The following is a 21,305-nucleotide window of genomic DNA, read 5'->3' on the forward strand; positions in this document are numbered from 1 at the left end:
CTTCTTCAGTCAAAACCAAATCTATAAAGGCTTGTGCACTCCAAGGTGGAAAAAAAAACCCACACCCCAGGTATCTGAAGACCTCCGCTCTGACTGACACTAACTAACCAGCCCCTGTTCCACCTTCATTCAGACTTTCCAGGGAAATCAGGAGACCAAATAAGTGAGTTCTGACATCTGACAGGCCATATGCACTTCACAAACAAACCAAAATACTGTTCATATCTTTGTCTTTGTTTTGCAAAATTTTTAAGGAGACCATCCAAGAAGAGGGAATGAAACTGATTATTTGTTAAATGAAAATTGAAGTTTCAAAGGGTCTATTCCAAAACCCAACTATGCTCTGTACCAGAGCTCTCTTGTTTTTGGTCTGGGAGGCCATGTGGAGGGCAATCAGGAGTGGATGGTACCTCCCGCCGTCAGTGCACAGTGGTTGGTTAAAGCATCAGATCACGCAGGCATCTTTTCAGGTGGATGGGCATACCATCAGATATCTGGAAATACTTCTACAGCTCTGGATCTTTGTTCTTCCCAGCATAATCATAAACAGTGGGATTGGAAGTCAGATTTGTTGGTGTGGTTAATATGACAGACAGAGCTTCAGTGGACATCACAGGCTTTAATTCCTGTGGGCTTCCGGTCTGAAGTCCAGGTTCCAGCCAACTTCTGTGTGAAGCCTCTAAACATGTAGCACAGGATTCAAGCAGCCAAGCCTCCAGCACCCGCTGCTGGTGAAATCGCCCAGAAGGATCTGCCTCCTTTGCCTTAATTCATTTTTTTTGTTCTTCTTTTTTTTGTGTGAGATGTGGGGCTTGACCTCTTCTGGACCCAGGCATTGTTCCTGAGCTCTTCAGCTCAAATCTACTGCCCTACCCTAGAGCCAAGCTCCACTTGCCATTTTTGAGGGGTTAATTGGAGATAAGAGTCACAGATCCTTTTATGCCTGGACTGGCTTTGAACTTTGATCCTCAGATCCCAGCTTATTGAGTAGCTAGGATTACAGGTGTGAGCCACCACGCTGGCTTTTTTTTTAATTCAAGTTCTCTAACTTGTTATGAATTGGCTTGTCTCCCTTAGGTTTTTATCTTGCTTTGCTATTTTCCATCCAGGCTAGCAGGATTCACACCAGGAACAAGGTTCAAATTCAGGCTTTGTTTAATTCATTTGCTCTTATTTGCTTGCTTGCTTGCTTGCTTTCCTGCCTGCTTGCTTTCTTTCTTTGCTTCCTTTTCTATTTCCTTCTCTCTTTCTGTTTCCTTTTCTCCTTTCTTGTCTCCCTACCCCCCACCTTCCTCCCTCCCTTCCTTCCTTTTCTTTATTTTATTCGTTCTTTCTTTCTCTCTCTCTCTGTTTCTTTTGTATTTCCCTCCTTCTATCCCTCCTTCCCTCCCTCCCTCCCTCCCTTCCTTCTTTCTTTTCTTTCTTGCTTGCTTTCTTGCTTTCTCTCTCGCTCTAATTTTCTTCCTTTCTCCCTTTCTTTCTTTTCTTTTCTTTGATGGTTTATATGAAGAAAGAGTCTCATGTGAACTTGAGGGCATTACAGAGGCTCTCAATTCTGAGGGTTGTCTTTCAAAGCCAGACTGGGCAAGAAGGTCCTTGAGATTCTTATCTGTAATCAACCACCAACAGAGAGGAAGTACCAGAGCTCTAGCCATGAGCAAAATAAGTTCAAGCCCTCCACTGCCACTCACTAAAGCAGGTCTCATGGACTTTGCTGCCTAGGCTGGCTTTGAACCACACTCGTCAGGTCTGAGCATCCTCAGCAGGTAGGATTCCAGATGTGTGACATGATTTGAAAGTGTTTAACTTGCTCTCCTCTACTTTCTCATTCCTTTTCATCTAGTTCACTACTTCTGTACACATTTTTTGCTAGTTTTTTCAGTTTTATTATTTCAGGACCTCTATTTTCTTGTTGGGATTAATCACTCTCCCTCAATTTCTTTTTTCAGTTTAAAACTTTTTATTTTTGTTTATTTCCCCTCAATATTTAGAAGCCCTGGTACTTGGGACACAGTTATACTACTAGCTTTGTTGTTTATACCAATATAGGGCTGGACCTTATGGTTTGGGCAGTATTCCTGAGTTCTTTTGCTCAAAACTGGATAATCTATGACTTTGCTCCATAATGGAACTTTTGGTGCATGGGCCGGGAACCCCCAAGCCCATCCAGATGCCTAGTCAAAACCCGCGGTAGATAGGCTGGCTATGTTTGTCTCTGTGTATTATTTCCTTTTGTTTTTTCTGATTTGGGTATCTCCCTTTGAGATGGGACTATTCTGCTTGCTCTTCTAATGATGAATTTTAAGGATGTTAGAAGCAGAGGTTTTGATTTGAGTAAAGACAAATTAATTACTCTTTGTAATTTGGAATGGCCGACCTTTGATGTTGGATGGCCCCCAGAGGGTACCTCCAGCCTCCCAACAATTTCGGAAGGTTAGGGAGAAAATTTTCTTACCAGGATGATCTGGCCACCCTGATCAAATTCCTTACTGTTAATCTAGACTTGGTCTTGCAACATTTTTAAGAGAAAATTTGGGGTTTACTTAAAGGTCTCTGCTTCTCTGTTAGATGTTTTTGTCTTGTTTGGTACCAGCCCTAATGTTTTGTTAGATGTTTTTATGGATTCTTGTTTTTGTGTCCTTGTCACTAAGACAATTGGTGGCAGTACAGAGGCATCAGTATTGGTTCCCCCAAGACTGAGGTGTTACTCTTGCCCCCCTGATAGGTAGGATGTTCTTGGCCGGCCGGCTCCAGAGAATGGAAGTCTTCATGGGGAGTTTGCTTGCCTAGTATGCACAAAGACCTGGGTACAATTTCCTTGGTACCACATACATAGAAAAAGCCAGAAATGAGCTATGGCTCAAGTGGTAGATCTCTAGCCTTGAGAAAGCTCAAGGACAGTGCTCAAGCCCTTACAGAAATTTTCTGGCTTTTAACCAGCTTCCTAAGTAGTTAGGATTACACACATGAAGCACTGCTACACTGCCTGGATTGTTGTTGTTCTTTATGTGCTAGGGCTAAAACTCAGGTCCTGGTCTCTGCACAAAATAATTTTTTGATTCAGTGTTTCAGGGAGTACCATTAGAGCAAAATGAACTTGTGAGTTTGGTGGGGTTTGTTTTGTTTTTAATTCAAGGTTCCCTGGGTTAAAACATGAGGCATAGTTCAATTTCTGCCTTTTAATTTTTTTTTTGCCAGTCCTGGGCTTGAGCTCAGGGCCTGAGCACTGTCCTTGGACTTTCTCAAGGCTAGAACTCTATGACTTCAGCCTCAGCACCACTTCCCTCTTTTTCTATATATGTGGTACCAAGGAATCGAACCCGGGTCTTCGTGCAAGATAGGCAAGCACTTTAACCACTAGGCCAAATTCCTGGCCCCTGCCTTTTAATTTTTTGATGGTTCATAGGGTATAAGTGTTCCCTGGAAACACAGGGCACTGCAGAGGCTTGATAATTTAGAATGGTGGTTTGAAGCCAGCCTGGGCAGGAAAGTCCATGAGACCCTTATCTCCAATAAAAAACCCAGAGGCAGAAAGTAGTAGAACTTTAATCATGAACAAATCACTAATCAGTTTAAGTTCACTATTGCCTGGAAGGCTCATGGATTGCTGCCCAGCCAGGCTTTGAACAACAATCCTGTGATCTCAATGACCTGAGCAAGAATAGGATACAAGCATGAAAGATGTTTTCAAAATTTTGAGTTGTCTCTTTGATACCTTCTCCTTCCTTTTAATTCATTTTTTGTTCCTTATTTTTGTGGTCCATGGGGCTTAAAATTAGACTGGGCACTTTCCCTGAGCTCTTCAGCTCAAGGCTACCACCCTACCCTGAGGCAAGCCCCACTTCTTGTTTTTGCAGAGGTTAATTGGAGATAAGAATCTCGGGGCCTTTTGTGCCCTGGCTGGTTTTCAACTTTGATCCTCAGATCTCAGCCTCATGAATAGCTAGGATTACAGGCATGAGCCATATCATCCAGCTTTTGTTGTTGTTGTTGTTTTTTTAAATTCAGATTCTCTAACTTATGATGGATTGGTCAGTCTCTCCAAAGTTTTTATCCTTGCTTTGCTTTTTTCCCTCCAGGCTAGGAGGATTCACACCAACAAAAGTACAACTTCAGACTTTATTTTATTTGTTCTTTTCTTGTTTGCTTTCTTGCTTGCCTGCTTGCTTACATTTTCTTTGTCTCTGTCTTTCTTTGCTTCTTTTTCTATTTACTTCTCTCTTCATTTTCTTCTCACCTTCTTTCTCTTCCTCCATTCCTCCCACCTCCCTTCTTTCTCTTTCTTTCTCTCTCTCTCTCTCTTTCTTTCTTTCTTTCTTTCTTTCTTTCTTTCTTTCTTTCTGTCTGTTTATCTGTCTTTATTTCTTTCATTTTCTCTTTTTCTTTCCTTCCTCCCTCCGTCCCTTTCTTTCATTCTGATTTCTTTCTCTTTCTTTTCTCTTTATTTTCCTTCTTCCCTCACTCCCTCTATCCCCTACACCCCATTCCTCCCATCCTTCCTTCCTTTCTTTCTTCCTTTCTTTCTTTCTTTCTTTCTTTCTTTCTCTATCTCTTTCATTATTTTCTGGGGTTTTTTTTGGTGGTTTAAATGGAAAGAGTCTCATGTGAACATGGGGGCATTACACAGGCTCTGAAATCTGAGGATTGTGGTTCAAAGCCAGCATGGGCAGGAAAATCCATATGACTCTTATCTATAATCAACCACCAACAGACAGGAACTATTAGAGCTCTAGCCATGAGCAAAACAATTTTAAGCCAACAATTACCACTCACTAAAGCAGATCTCATAGACTTTCCTGCCCAGGCTGTCTTTGAACCACACTCCTCAGATCTCAGCAACCTCAGCAAGTAGGATTCCAAATATGTGACATGATTTGAAAGTGTTTCACTGGCTCTCCTCTACTTTCCCCTTCCTTTTCATCTAGTTCACTATTTGTACATATTTTTTTGTAGTTTTTCAGTTTTATTATTTCAGGAACTCTAGTTTCTTGTTGGGACTAACCACTCTCCCTTAAATTTTTTTTTCATTTTAGATGATTTGTTTTCATTTTTTCCCCCCTCAATATTTAATAGCCCTGGTACTTGGGCCACAGTTCAACTACTGGCTTTGTTGTTTACCTCAGTGTGGGGCTGGAACTTATGGTCTTGACAGTTTTTCTAAGTTCTTTTGCTCAAAACTAGACAATCTATGACATTGATCCACAATGCAACTTCTGGGTTTTGAGTTGTAATTGGATGTAAGTGACTCACAGAGAATTTCTGGCCTGGGCTGAGTTTGAACCAGAACCCTCAGGTCTTAGCCTTCTAACTAGCTACAATTACACACATGAAGCATTTCTGGCTCACTGTTGTTTTTGTTCCTGTGCTGGGGATTGAACTCAAGGCCTGATAACTGTCCCCACAAATGTTTTTTCCTTAACTTTAAGAGGGAGTGCCAGTATAGCCCAAACTACACTTAGCATTTCGGTGGGAGTTTTCATTTATTTGTTTTTAAATTCAAGGTAGCAGACTCCATTACAGGAATATAGCTCAAGTCTGGCCTTTTTATTACTTTGGTGGTTCATATGATATAAAAGTACACTGGAAACACAATGGAATTACACAGAGGCTTGACAACTGAGGATCATAGTTTAAAGCAGGCTGGGGCAGGAAAGTCCATGAGACTCTTTATCTCCAATGAACCACTCAGAGGGAGAAAGTAGTAGAGCTCTATTCTTGAACAAAACACAAAGCAGGTTAAGTCAACCACTGTCAGAAACACACTCAGGCTGCCTTCAAACCACAGTGACCTTCAGTAACGTTAGCAAGTAGGATAAAGACATGAACTGTTTTTCTTTTTCTTTTTTATAAGTTGACAGAACTCTAGATATCTATTCAACATATTCCCTGGTGAAGATTTATGATCACAACATTTTTCTCAGATGTTAAGCATTTGTCACTATGTAAATACTAATAAAATCTAAATTTGTATCACTTCATATTCACTAAATGTCTATAACTTGTATTTTATTTTTTTGTTAGTACTAGGCCTTGAACTCAAAGCTGAGCACTGTCCTTGGACTTCCTCAAAGCTAGAGCTCTACCACTTGAGCAACAACACCACTTCTGACTTTTTTCTATGCATGTAGTGCCGAAGAATCGAACCCGTGTCTTCATGCTGTTGTACCCGAATTCCTAGAACCCCAAAAAGACCACCAGAGGCCACAGTCAAAGCTAAAAAGCAAGGGTCACTTGTTACGAGTCTAAACTCGGACCTCCGTGTACCCGTAGCTGGGAATGCTAAGAGGTCCTGAACAAGGGTTTTACACAGCTTTTATAGGGGAATTCCATAGTTAAAATCACCTGATTGGCCGTTTGGTAACTCAAACCACTGGTCACTTTAAGATTAATTAGAGCTCAGGTGCCTAACCACTGAGCATCAAAATGTTGCCACCTAGGGTTCAAGTACATGGGCCCTGAGCAAGGGAGGGGGAGGGGTCATTCCCAGAACATGGGACAATCTTGGCACAACAATGCATGTTAGGCAAGCACTCTTCCACTAAGCCAACCCAACAGCAATTTATTTTTATTATTTTAAAGAATTTACAACATTGATATTCACATCATATTTCAAATGTTTAACCATGTTTAACCAACAAGGAGAAGGGAATCTCTATATATGAACCATTGTCAATATTTTCTTTTGTCAGTTGTAGGGCTTGGACTCTGGACCTGGGTAAGGTCCCTGAGCTCTCCAGTTCAAGGATACCACCCTATCCCTTGAGTCCCAATGCCACTTCCAGTTTTCTGGTGGGTAATTGGAGAAATAGGTCAACTGGTCTTTAGTGCCCGGACTGGCTTTGAATGGAAACCCTCAGATCTCAGATTCCTGATTAGCTAGGAATATAGGAGTGAGCCACTTCACCCATCAACTTTTGAAAATTTTGAGTTGTCTCTTAAATCTTCTTCCTTTTAGTTCATTTTTTGTTCCTTTTTTTTGCTAGTCATGGGGCTTGAACTCAGGGCCTGAATATTATCCTTACACTATTTGTCAAGGCTAGAGTTCTACCACTTCAGCCACAGCACCACTTCCAGCTTTTTTCTATATGTGGTTTGTGGAATCGAACCTGGGTCTTCGTGCATGCTTGGAAAGCACTTTACCACTAGGCCAAACTCCTGGCCCCCATTTTTTGTTCCTTTTTAAATTTTTTTTTTGCCAGTCCTGGGCTTGAGCTCAGGGTCTGAGCACTGTCCTTGGACTTTCTCAAGGCTAGAGCTCTACCACTTGAGCCTCAGCACCACTTCTGGCTTTTTTCTATGTATGTGGTACCGAGGAATCGAACCCGGGTCTTCATGCATGCTAGGCAAGCACTTTAACCACTAGGCCAAACTCCCGGCCCCTCCTTTTTAAATTTGTTTGTTCAGGTTTTCTAATTTCTTATGTAATGTCTCTTCTCTCAGGCATGTAGTGGTTTGCTTTTGTTTTCCCACAAAACTAGCAGGCTTTACCCCTGCAGCCACTGCTCAACTGCAGGCTTTTTTCCCTTCCTTCCTTCCTTCCTTCCTTCCTTCCTTCCTTCCTTCCTTCCTTCCTTCCTCTTTGCTTCTTCTTTTCTTCCTTTCTTCCTTTTTTTCTTCCTTGAACACTCTAGCCTTCCCAACTTCCCTCTCTCCTTCCTTCCTTCCTTTCTTTTTCTGGTGGTTTATGGGCAAAGAGTCTCATGTGAGCATGGACTTACATTGGTTTTGAAATCTGAGGATTGTGATTCAAAGCCAGCCTGGGCAGGAAAGTCCATGAGACTTATCTGTAATCAACCGCCAATAGACAGGAAGTACTAGAGCTATAGCCAGGAGTCAAATATAGCAAATTCAAGCCCTGCCTGTGCCACTAATTAAAAGGTAGTTTTCAGAACTCCTTATATGTTGAAAAATTATATTGTTTGGGTGTGGAAATGGTTTATTTTCTTGTAAGTACAAGCCAATTGAGAAGTTAGTGAAGTAAAACATGGCCCTGGAGTAAGGGAAGCATGACTGCTACATATAAATAAAAGTTAAAAATTGTTTTTATTAGGGGTAGTGTAATTTAATAATTTAAATAACAAGGAACTTTCTTTTACAGTAGACATGTAGACTTTTTTTTCTTTCTTTCTTTCTTTTTCTCTTTTGTCAAACATAGGGCTTGAACTCTGGGCCTGGGCACAGCCCCTGAACTCTTTAAATCTACTGCTTTGAGCCCCAGTGCCTTTTGCAGTTTTTTATTGGTCAATTGGAAATAAAGAGTCCCATAATCTTTCTTGCCTGGGCTAGATTTTAATTGCATACTCAGATCTCAGCCTCCTGAATTGGTGGGATTCCAGGCTGCATCACCAGTGTGTGGCTTTGTAGTCCTGTTTTCAAAATGGAATTACATTTGCCTCATTGGCCTAGGGATGCCTTACCATATTCAACACTGATTCTAGAGTTATAAGTGTCAACGGACACTGGGGTAATGGGTCATAATTAATTTTTATCATCATTAATTTTAGAGTATTTGCTTTTCTTGGGCCTAACTGGTATGATAGTCCTGCTGTTCAAGTTGGGAATAAAAGGGCTAAAGGGCCAATTAGAGCCATATTTAGGGTTGTAAACCAAGAAGAAGCAGCAAACAGTGACTGAAACTTATTGATGGATTTATGGCTTGTTAAATTATTTTTAATTACAAACTTTTTTTTAATAGACAGTATAAGAGTACCAGGTCTCCGCTAAGGCCATGCAGACACTTTATTTTTTTCATATATTTTTATTGTAATTAATATAAGGCTTACATGATATTGCCAGTTAGATGGTGCATTAATTCCCATACATTGATACCCTTTCATATGTCTTGGTCCCCATTTCCCTCCCCTCCACCCCCACCCCTCATCTTGTTTTCCCTCCTTCCCTATCCAATTTCAAATAACCAAATACAAATATATCTGATATATCAGGTAACACAGACACTTTCTTTTTTTATGAAAATATTTTCAGGACTTACTCTGTTCAGAAGTTTACTTGGGGAAACTTTCAGTGTTGTTTATGCCTGTAATTCTAGCTATTCAGCAGGCTGAGATTTGACCATCTTGGTTTAAAGTCAGCCCTAGGACCAAAGAAAGTGAGACACTCATCTCCAATTAATCACTAAAAATTGGAAGTAGGACTGTGACTTAGATTTACAGTGGTAGGCATGAGATGAAGAACTCAAGGCTGAGGCCCAGGGTTAGGGCAGCTGCCTATAGTTGAAGAGCTCAGGGGAAGCACACAGGCCCAGAGTTCAAGCCACATGACGCACCAAAAAAACATACTTGGGGTCAGATGCATGGCTTAGCGGAAGACTGCTAGCCTAATATGCATGCAGCTCTGGGTTTAAATTCCTCAGGACCACCTAAACAGAAAAACACCAGAAGTAGTACTTTAGCACAAGTGGTAGAGTGCTGGCCTGCACCTTCCTGTACTGGAAGAGGAGAGCTAAATTAGCATGAGCTCCAGAGAGGGGTCCACAGGAGGTACAGGGCTCAATCCTCTCTGCCTTCCACATGCAGGACCTTCTATCTATGCCTTCAGGAGGAGCTCATCCATATCCTGAATGTGGCCATATATTTTGCACATCATCTGTGGCCTGGACTTTAATACAGTCCAAGGTATTCCTTCTGTGCCTCTAGTGTTGCGAAACATGGTCGCCCAGGCTATTTTATATTTTTCTGTAACAAGCCACCTGAGGCTGGATACTTTTAGAAGTGAAAATTTCTTGAGGTTGCATCAGGCAAACACATGTGTCTGGTACATACTTATTCCAGCTGTGTCACAGCAGGACACATGATATCACATAGCAAGAGTACAAGGCCAGAAGAAAGAAAAAGATAGTGAGATACCACCCATCCCCATCCCCATCTCAACACAATGTTGCACATGGGGCCACATAAGAAAGATTGTGATCTAGGCCAAGCCAGGCAAAGATACAAAACTTTATCTGAAAAAGAGGTATGCCTCAAGTGGTAGAGTGCTTCTCTTTCCAGTGTATTGTCCTGAATTCAAAACACCAGTACACACACACACACACACACACACACACACACACACACACACACACACACACCTCAAGGATGCTTACACTGCGGCAGGTATTATTTCATCTCTTATGTGGCCAGGGCAGATTATTTTCCCTCATGGATACTTAGATTTTCCATGTGTAATATGAGACAGGAGATTATTGGTTCAAAAAGTTGGAATGTGCAGGGCACTGTTAGGGTAGGTTTTATATTCCAAATTTGATCTTCAAGACAACTTGGAAACAGTTTGGGGTTCTTCAGAAAAACTTTATGTTCTTTTTTTTGTGGCAGTCATTGGGCTTAAAATACAGGCCTAGCTGCTGTCCTGAACTCGTTGTGCTCAAGACTAGTGGTCTACAACTTTGAGCAACAGCACCATTCTGGCTATTTGTGGTTAGTTGGAGATAAGGTCTCTTGAAGGTTACTGGTAGCTCATAACTGTAATAATCCTACAAATACTGAAAGATTAGATCTGAGGACTGAAGTTCAGTCCCTAAGTGCAAGCTCTGCAATTGACTAACACAATAATAGTGTCCCTGACTTTCCTGCCCAGACTGGCTTTGAACCTGGCTTTGAATGATCCTCAGATCTGTTTCTGAGTAGATAGGAGATCTGTTTCTGAGTAGATAGGATTGCAGATGTGTACGACCACCACTTGGCACCCAGGATCTTCATAGGTAATATCCATATTTTTCTTGAAGCTGACCAGAGCTATTCATTTCCTGCAATAAGTTTCCTTACCATGAGATCGAACAATAACCTGTCTTATCACCAGGGCTTGTCACTTTCCCTACCAGGCTATGTATTACTGCTTTTTTATTTCACATAGTGACCAACTGAGAGCCATTTTTTTGCTTTTATTTTCTATTGTGGAGGTTAAATGAGGCCACAATCTACCCCTTGATCCATGCCCCTTTCCTGCACTTTTAGTTTGCTTTGCAGATAAATCTTCTCACTTTTGCTTTAAGTGTTTTTGAATGTGATCCTATGTCTGAATCCCGAGCACCTGGGATTTCATCCCGCATACGCTCCTGTGCAACTTTTTGAGATCTAAGAAAAATGTGTACCAGTGATACTTGTAGAAAGCTTGACAAATGTTCAGGGACTACCAAAGAATGATTACCATTCAGAGTGGAAATAGATGGTATCACCGTACCAAAATCTGCCTTATCCCAGTATTGATTCCTTTGTTCTTAAATCTTATCTAAACGTACACATAGTCTTTTCTCTTTTCATGTTTTCACATTTTTCTAAGCTGTCTCCCTCACCCACAGCTTCGTTGAGGTATAATTCCCTAATAGAAGAACTATGTACATTTACAGTGTTCATGATTTTGTGTCTCTAACAGCTTGACTAAAATATGGATCACTAGGGCTGGGAATGTGGCCTAGAGGTAGCATGGTTTCCTAGAATACACAGAGCCTTGCATTGGATTCCTCAGTACATCCATAGAAAATAGTGGAAGTAGTACTGTGGCTCAAGTGGTATAACAATAGCTTGATCACAGAAAGGCTCAGGGATAGTGCCCAGGACCTGAGTTTAAGACCCAGGACTGGCAAAAAAAAAATGGTTCACAGACTGCTCTGTGCCACCACTGAAAGCATACAAACCAGTTCATTTTAGTATATTCCCAGAGCACAACAATCAGTCTTGGAATCTTTTCACTTCCCCTCTGACAATCCCTATAGTGATTAACATAATTTCCCATACCCAGCACAGTCCTCTCTAAACCTGCGCTAGCCTTTGTCACTCACTAATCTATTAGATTCACTGGCCCATTTGGGATGCTTCTTTTTTTCTTTTTCTTTTCTTTTTTTACCTTTTTTTTGCCAGTTGTGAGGGTTGAACTCAGGGGTTAGGCACTGTCCTTGGACACTATTTGCTCAAAGCTAGTGCTCTGCCACTTGAGCCAGAGCACCACTTCCAGATTCTTTTGTGTATGTGGAACTGAGAAATCAAACCAAAGGCTTTGTGCACGTGAGGTGAGCACTATATTACTAGGCTAAGCTCCTGGCTCATTTGGGATATTTCCTAGCCCCAGAATAATATCTAGAGTCTTTTGCTTTTTTCCAGTCTTGGATTTTGAACTCGGGTGGTTTGTTTTGGTACTGAGGAATCAAACTCAGGGCTTCATGCATGCTAGGGAAGCACTCTAACACTAAGTTGTATTCCCAGCCACTCAAAAGGGTTTGTTTTTTTGTTTTGTTTGTTTGTTTGTTTTGCAGACTCCTGTATGTCATGTTTGCTAGACCCATCTACATAACTAACATGTGAAAGTATTTCTATCCCAATAGGTCAATCAATCCTCATTCATGTGGGTGTTTCATGTCTGCAAACCAAAGCTCAGAGTGGTGCTCTGATTCTTATTCTCTAGAGCTCAGAGACAGAGATCAATCGAAAGAAAGGACTGCTTTTCAAATGCTTTGTTCCAGAAGTAGACTGAGTCCTCACTAACAGTCATAAATCACATGTGTTAAATAGTTCCTTGGCTCTTCAGTTGAGTTCATTTGTCTTTTGTATGGCTTCCTTTCACAGAAAGAATTTCCCAATTTTTTCTTAGAGCAAGAGATGATATGAAGAAAGTAGTGATGCTGTTCCCTACTGGTTTTCTAGTGGTTAATTGAAGATGAGTCTCATAGACTTTAGTGCTGTGACTGGCTTTGAGCCTCGCTCCTCACATGTCAGATTTCAGCCTCCTGAGCAGATAGGATTACAGGCAAGAGCAACCATGCCTAGCTCTTCCTCTCTTTTCTGTGCCTAACCTAGGGCTTGAACTCCATGCCTGGCATCTATTCCTTTGGTTTGTGCCCAAAGTTAGCATTCTACCACTCGAGTCACAGTACTATTTCTGGCTTTTTTTGTAGTTAATTGGAGATGAGGTATCACAGACCTTCCTGACTATAAGAAGGTGACAAGGAATGTGGGTATCTGAGCCCCCAAGAGTATGCAATGCATCATGGGACTGGACCATGATGTGAGTTCATCTACAAATCCATGGAGCCTCTTAATGGCTGGCCAGGTCTAAAATTTGCAGGAGTGGATATACCATCATTTGGAGCTGCCCCCTGGCCTTCCAGCTAGAGCTCAGCCACATGTGAACTTTGATCTGACCACTGTGCCCTGTGCCAGCTACAAGATGCCTCTTTAACTTATGATAAGTAGCTGAGAACACCCAGAAGTACAAACTCTTAAACTTAAGAGCTACTAGGTCTGGTTGCATGGTAGAATAAGCTGGAATGTTGAGAAATTATAGGCTTCTGGATCCTCTTTTGAATCTACTGACTTAATTCACTGGGTGTTGTATGCTGTCATGTGTTTTAAAAGCTAAACTTGTGGTTCTTCTCCTCCCACTCCGGCCTTAAAGGGGACTCCAACTAGGTATCTGATAATTGTGGACCATTAGTAACTTCAAGTACCAAATGTCACTTGCTAGTGACTTCATGTATTAGTTGACAATGTCTTAAATGCTCACTGACTTTATTATAAATTCTAGCATTGATGATTTGGAAATTACTCTTCCTGAAATGAGGAAGTGTCAGACACCCAAGTATTAAGAGTGGCCTTGGGTGATACTCTATTGGCCCAGGAATCAGCAAACACAGCCCATGTTCAGTAGTTTGGATAAATCTTTTGGGGCCTACTGTTTCTCCTTAGGGAGTCCTAGGCTTCTCTTTGTAGCCACAGAAGATGGAGAAAGTAGCTGCCAAGCCTGATATTATCAGGACCTATATATCTTTCTGGTATTCTGAGATAGAATTTTCCTTTAAGCAATATGTCTTTGAATTTACTCTGCTTTGGTTTCAGCTTCCTAAGTAATGAAATTACAGGCATGCCCCTCCATGTCTAGCTGTTTATCAATGGCCATTTGAAACAAGAAACATGTACCATTTCTACTAATACAATTGTGAAAAGAGCAAATGACTTACAGCATAGTTACAAAGTACATAGACTCGGGTGCCACTGAATTTCAAATCCAATTAACAACAAAAGTACTTATTGTTGAAGAGGAAGTTACTTGTATCACTGAGCTTTAATTGCGCATATAGAAATGTGACTGGAGCTGGGTGCCAGTTTCTCATACCTGTATTCCTAGCTCCTCAGGAGGCTCAGATCTGCAGATTGATTATCAAACCTAAACAGCCTCCATGAAACTTTCAATAATGGAAGTAGAGTTGTGTGTGGCTCAAGTAGCAGTGTTCTAGCTTTGAACACAAAGATATTGGGGGACAGCACCCAGGCCCGGAGTTCAAGCCGCACACTGACCAAAAAAAATGTGATTGGATAATAATATTTACTATTTCCTGTGTTTTTAAGGCCAATCAATACATATAATTTATCAAGCATTTCCTATTGAAAAGAAATAGGGATTTCTCCTTGCCAGCAAATAAATTGTGATGCTGCAGAACAGGCACTGCATATCCTCTAATTCAGTGTAGAATTGAATGTAAATTTTGTCATGCCTGTTAGAAGAGCAGCTCCAGAGCCAGACTGATGAGCCAGATACTATTCTGAAAATTGGATTCATGAGGTAAATTCCGTTTTCTGCACATGAATTTGCCACATTGATTTTGGTCAGGAAATCTCTAAGGCTCAGGAAAGCATTCTAGCTCTGTATCCATTTACATTCTTATCAAAGGGAATTAAGCCAGACAATGGTGGTTCATGCCTATAATCTTCATTGCAGAGTAGACTGAATGTAAGGATCATGATTCCAGGCCAGCCTAGGCAGGAAATTAAATGAGACTTGTCTCCAATTTTGCAGTGTTAAACCCAGTTGTGGAGATATGGCTTAAGTAGTAGACTATCATCCCCAAAGAAAAGAGCCAAGGGAGAAGTAGAGACTCTGAATTCAATCCAGAGTCCTGACACATAAAAAAGAAACAATGAAATTGTTTTTACAAATGAGAAACCAGACCCTTGCTCATCATAACTGATTTCAAATTACTTGTGAGAGAGAGCTAATGCTTCAAAGAGGTGACCTGCTCTGTGGATTCTTAGCTACTACATTCTACAGCAATGGCTATAGATGTAAGAAGTGGTTTGTTTCAGCAAGCTTCACAGAACAGTGATTTCTAATTTCAGTGAGACTAAAAGGGGTCAGTCATTATCTCTGTTCTCTTTCAGAACTACTTCTCATTAATGATCAGTACTAAAAAATCAGATGTGCATTGGAAGGGAAATATCTAAGTATACTTTGTGATTTTGAAAGGGGATATTTAATTTTTATTTTTCTTTTGTGTGGAGGCTATCATACTTATTCAGTTACTGAGTGAAATCATCAGGCTATAATAGAGTAAAAGGACAACTGACAGACTTCAATGGCTGGGTTCTGATTTCTCAAGTATGTGACAATAAATTTATTGCACCTCCTTGGAAATAAATATGCTCCAAGGTGCTTCTGAGGCTTAATTTGTTGCTTTAAAAAATAGTAAATGATGTTTCATCCAATACCTACTACAAGTGTTATAATCACCTCTCTTTTATCCTACCCATTTGGAATATTGTTGTCTTTTTCCTGTTTCTCTGTTTTGTTTCTATATGTAAGCTGCCCTAAACTATGAATCAGTTCAGGTCAAATGTTCGGACATGGCTGCCCTGACTTCCTTTGGTGAGTTTGCATATAGCCTGGCTTTCCCTCCTGTGCATAGGCTGTTTGGCCATTGGCATTGGGGATGGAATGATGCACGTATGGAATACACTCTTCATAAAGAGCAATTAAGATATAAAAATTTTCAAGATTGCAAATCCACAGTTACCCTAACAAGGATGCTTTCTTTTTCCTTCCTTCCTTCCTTCCTTCCTTCCTTCCTTCCTTCCTTCCTTCCTTCCTTCCTTCTTTCCTTCCTTCCTTTCTTCCTTTTTGTCTTTCCTTCTTTCTTTCCTTCTTACTTTCTTTCTTCCTTTCTTTCTTTCCTTCTTTCTTTCTTTCTTTCTCTTTCTCTGTTTCATTCTTTCTGTTTCTCTGTTTCTCACTTTCTCTTTGTTAGTTGTGACGTTAGAAGTCTGGGCCTATGTACTGACCATGAGCTCTTCAGCTCAAGCCTAGCACTCTACAGTTTAAAGCACAGTGCCACTTCTGATTTTCTAGTGGTTCACTGGAGCTAAGTGTCTCATGGACTTTCATGCCTGAACTGGATAGGATCCGTGGTCCCATCCGGCTGAGTAGGTATGAGACACTGGCCAGGCTTGTTTTTCTTTGGGTTAGTCATGGGGTTTAAATCTCTGGTCATATGCGTTGCCCCTGAGCTCTTAATCTCAAGGCTAGTACTCTACCATTATGAGCCACTGTGCCATTTCAAAACAGATAAGCTTTTACTATTCAATTATCAATTTTTGAAAACAGTTTAAAAGTATCTGGTGTTGCAGCTCAATCCCATAATCCAAGCTACTCAAGAGGCTGAGATCTGAGGATGAAGCTTTAAAGGCAGCGGGGGCACCGGGGCACCGAAGGACCTGAGAATCTTATCTCCAATTAACCACTAGAAATAGGAAGTAGGGCTTGGTTCAAAGCTAGGGCGGTAGCCTGGAGCTGAAGAACTCAGGTTTAGCTCTGACACCAAGTTGTAGCCCCATGACTCACCCCCCCAAAAAAAGAAAAAAAGAAATCATCCTTGCCACAGTAACTTTGAACTGGAAACCTTGTAAAAATCTCAGCATGGTTGCGATTTATGAAGAGCACATTCCATGTATGAATGTTGCCATTCCCAAACAGTATGGGGGAAAAAAGCCTACACACAGAGAAAAAAGCCAGGCAAATGCAAATGCAACAGGGATGTCAGGGCAGTCATGTCCCAACATTTGACCTGAAATGATTTAAAGGTTAGGCAGCTTAAGCATAGTAAAGAAAGCAGAGAAATAGGAAAAAGACATAAATATTCCCCATGTATGGGATCAAAGAGTCTGGAAAGAGTATAACACTTACACAATCTTTAAAGCCCAGGTTGGCATTGAAACTGTGATCCTTGTTGTGCCAAGATTGTCCCATGTTCTGGGAATGACCCCCCTCCCCCCTTGCTCAAGGCCCATTTACTAGGAAGCAAAAACACATGTCCCTGGAACTAGCCTGGACTTGAACCCCAGGTGGCAACAGCCCAATGCTCAGTGGTTAGACACCTGAGCTCTGACCAATCTTGAAGCAACCAGTGCTTTGAAGTTACCAAACAGCTAATCAGGTGATTGTAACTATGGAATTCCCCTAAAACTTGTTTGTATAAAAGCTGTGTCAAACCTTTGTTTGGGGCCTCACCATTGCCGGCTATGGGTACGCGGAGGTTCAAGTTGGAACTTGTGTCTGAGTTTGAACTTAAAATAAATGACCCTTGCTTCTTTGCTTTGACTTTGGCCTCTGGTGGTTCTTTCGGGGTCCTAGGAATTCCAGTACAACAATCCTCAGATCTCAGCCTCCTGAGTAGCTAGGATTACAGGCATGAGCCACTCTGTCTTGCTTGGAACAAACATATTTTAGTACTTAAAAATAATATTGCTGGGAGTGGTGGCTCATGCCTGTTATTCTCTGTATTCAGGAGGCTCAGATTGGAGGATTTTGGTTCAAAGACAGCCCAGGAACTAAAGAACGTGAGACTCTTTCTTCTTCTACTTTTTTTTGCCACTCCTGTAATTTGGGCTTAGTGCCTGAGAAATGTCCTTGTGCTTTGGCAAGGCTAGTTTTCTAGCACTTAAGCCACAGCATCACATCTGGCTTTATCTCTGTAGGTGGTACCAGGAGATTGAACCCAGGGTTTTATGCATGCTATCCAAGCACGCTACCCCTAGGCCATGCTCCCAGCCCAAGAATGTGAGACATATGAGACTCTTATCTCCAATTAACCACTAGAAAACCAGAAGTGGTGCTGTGGCTCCAGGGGAAGGGTGGTAGCCTTGAGGTGAAAAGCTCAGGGACAGCACCCAGGCCCAGAGTTCAAGACCAACAACAACAACAACAACAACAACAACAACAAAAAGAGCAAGAAATTCAATCTCAAGGCATATTGGAGCATATTTATTTATAAGGAGATTCAATATATCCAGCATCTTATAGTTTAGAAATCAGAACCTAACCCTAACCCTGAATCATTTAATTTTGTCAATTGTCTTCTTGTGCTATTATAGCTAAGATGATTTCATCAAGCCAATTAAGTAAGAATGGCAGCCTTAACACAAGAGAAAAATAAAAATTAAAGGGCTCCTCTCTATTATAATAGGACTGACAAAATTTACCTTCAATTCTACATTGAATTAGAGTGTATCCAGGGCATGTTCTGTGGCAGCATATATCCCTTACTGTTGAGAAGCCAGGCCTATCTCTTTTCAATAGGGAATGCTCAGTAAACTCTGTTTATTAAGTAGCCATTATAACTCTCAGCAATAAGAAATGTAGCTATCCTGTTAGACTCCCGACTCAGCGGGGCGTCTTCCAGACGGAGCCCCCTTCCCAAGGAACAGCGAGTCCACGCAGTCGGATGCAATCAGCAAGAGGTTTATTTGGGAACCCGGGCGCGCCCGGGGGCAACAAGATCTCCTAGGAGACTTGCGCACCTAGGCTGGGGAGAGGGGGATATTTATGGGTGGCTGAAGCAGGTTACAGAAGCAGAAGCATAGTTACAGGGTAATGATTGATTATGATCACATTAGGTGAGACTCAGCTAGGGGCTCAGCTAGGGGTTTATTGAATTTCCACTTGGTTAAACAGGCAGTTAACTGCATGTCTTGTTTCTGGCCATATCTTATTGTCTTATTCCTGGAATTTCCCCCTCTTATTCAGGTTCAGTTTCACTGACTCGAACCAACTCAAACTGCACATCCTGTTGGCTGTTTTTCCAGCCCATTGTATAAACTGCAGCTACTTGCACTATTCTAAAGGCCATTCTTTTAAGACTTTGGATTATGTTTGTGTTGTGAAAGTACTTTCGAGTGGTTGCTATTGGTTACTATTACATTATGGGGAGATTTTATATTTCTCACAATCCAATCTTGTTTTGCTTTTTCTGTTGTGGGCCTTGAACTCTGGTTTTGGGTGCCGTTCCTAAGTCTCTTTGTGCACAAGGCTCTACCACTTCAGCCACAGCTCCATTTCTGAGTCTTTCTATGGAGATAAAAGTCTCAGGACCTTTTGTACCCTGCTGGCTTTGAACCATGATTCTCATATCTCAGCCTCCTAACTAGCTAGGATTATAGTGAATTACCAGGAGCAGATGTCTGTGAGACACTTACCTTTCAAGAAAGGTAACAGTTACCAGCCAAGAAATCTGGAAGTGGAGTTGTGGCTAAAGTAGTAATGTGCTAGCCCTGTGTGTATAAACAGAAAAAACAAACTCCCGGTCCATCTGTGAAATTCTTATCCCATATTAATTAGCAAGAAATCATAACTGGGATCTGTGGCTCAAGTAGTAGAAGGCCAGACTTGACATAAAAAAAATGCTAAGCATCAGTGTCCAGATGCTAAGTTCAACAGATTCAAACCCCAGAATCCACACACACACACACACACACACACACACACACACACACACACACACACACACACACGAATATGTGTCTGTGAAAGGTGCCATTGAAAGCACTAGTACTGGGACTAAAACTCGTGGTCTGATACCAATGCTTGATTTCTTCCTGCAAAGCAGATGGCTGTACCACTTCAGCCAAACATCCACTTTGGGTTTTTCCTAGTTTGTTGAAGATAGGTGCCTGTCAACTTTGTATGCCCAAGCTGCATTTGAATGTTGTGCCCAGATTTTGGGGTCCCCAAACACCACCAAGTGGGTGAATCTTATGTAAGAGCATGAAAGTCTTTATTGCAAGCTTAAGCCTCAATTCACAACAGAAGAGGACACAGTGGGTCTGAGTTGAGACTGTCTTCCTGTTGTACAAGGTTTTTATAGGGTTCCGGGAACTTTTCAAGCATAGTCACAAGTTGGAGCAAATCATGACACACTGCAGGACAAATGGCTGGAAGTGATTGGTTAGCTCAAAGGGTTGACATATTATAAATTGATTGGCTCCTGCTAGTGCAGTTCCTGTGGTTCCTCCTAAAGCATACATGCTGAACTGCAGGGAAGCTAGTCAGGATTGCTTATCTCATCTTATCCTGGAGCCTTAAATCACTGGGGGTGGTCTTTCCAGAGGGAGTTGTCTGGAATTTACTGTTTTCCTTGAAGCTGCTAGCTCTGCTGGTTTAGAATTGGGGTCAGATTGACTCTCTGGCAGGGCCTGCTTAAAAATAACTCTTTACTGAAGTTGATAGAACTTCAAAATTAATTTAGCCTTCTCATGAACAAGGATCCTCATATCTTAGCCCCTAAAATCACAGGCATTACCACTGATGCCCCCTTTGAAGCCCAAGAACACTGAGCTCTCCGGGTCAAATCAGGTCTTGGCATCCCCATGCCAGGCCAAAGCAAGTGGGGAGCTCTAGACCCCGAGTGCTGGGCATCAGTGGGGCTGCAGCATACCTGGAAAGACAGGAGCTCGACTCTCAGCAGCAGAAGCAACAGCAGCAGAGGAGTGCCGGATTGATCCTAGCACACACTGGAACCACAACAAAGTGAACCCCTTGCACTAGTTGCCCAGAAGCACCAGCTACTGCCCAACAACTCAACTACAGCACTTTCTTACCACCCCACAAGCAAGGGGGAACCAAGGAGGAATGGGACTCACAATTGCAGCTTGAGAGGGGGGAGACCGGTCGTCAGATCCATATGCTCACACCCGGATAGGCTGTAACACTCCACAGTAAGGCGAATATAGGTAGATGCAAGCTTTTCCTGATGAGTGAGGAAGAGGGAATTGGGATTGGTGGCTGCCCGGTGCCCAACATTGGCATTGGTGGGGGTGACTCACCCCCTGGCCATAACTTAGTGGTAGCATCCAGTTTCCTGCCAGCAAGGGGCAGAGGAGCAAGAAAGTTGAAGCATGGGCTGCACCAGCAGAGTTAGTAATCAGAGGTGGCACCCCTACCCCTAGACCGTGAGCACAGATGGGCCTGGAGCCGGAGGCTGGCCTCAGAGGGACACACAGTCTCTGACATGAAGGGACCCCTTTCTTAACTTCCCAGAATCCATCCATTCTAGGCATTTCCCATCTTTATGACAAAGGAGGACTTGACCTAAGGCAGGAACGGCAGAATCCCTGATAACAGCTCAGATTACAAGAGCAGTTAAACCAGGTGGAGTTACCAGAATTCCTCCCCACCCCACCTCCCTTGGCCTGCCAGGGAATTCCCTCCCCTTCCTTTGTCATCAGAGCAGTGCGCCAGAAGCCCACCGA

At 42.0% G+C, this 21,305-nt stretch overlaps 1 pseudogene; it reads right to left on the reverse strand.

Moving 5' to 3' along the window:
* Positions 1-466: 466 nt before the first annotated feature.
* LOC150039762 (cytochrome c oxidase subunit 7A2-like, mitochondrial pseudogene) lies at positions 467-690 on the reverse strand (annotated as a pseudogene).
* Positions 691-21,305: the final 20,615 nt, after the last annotated feature.

The sequence above is a fragment of the Megascapheus bottae genome, unplaced genomic scaffold, assembly GCF_031878675.1.
Source record: "Megascapheus bottae isolate mThoBot1 unplaced genomic scaffold, mThoBot2.hap1 HAP1_SCAFFOLD_45, whole genome shotgun sequence".
In the NCBI taxonomy this organism is placed as follows: Eukaryota; Metazoa; Chordata; class Mammalia; order Rodentia; family Geomyidae; genus Megascapheus; species Megascapheus bottae.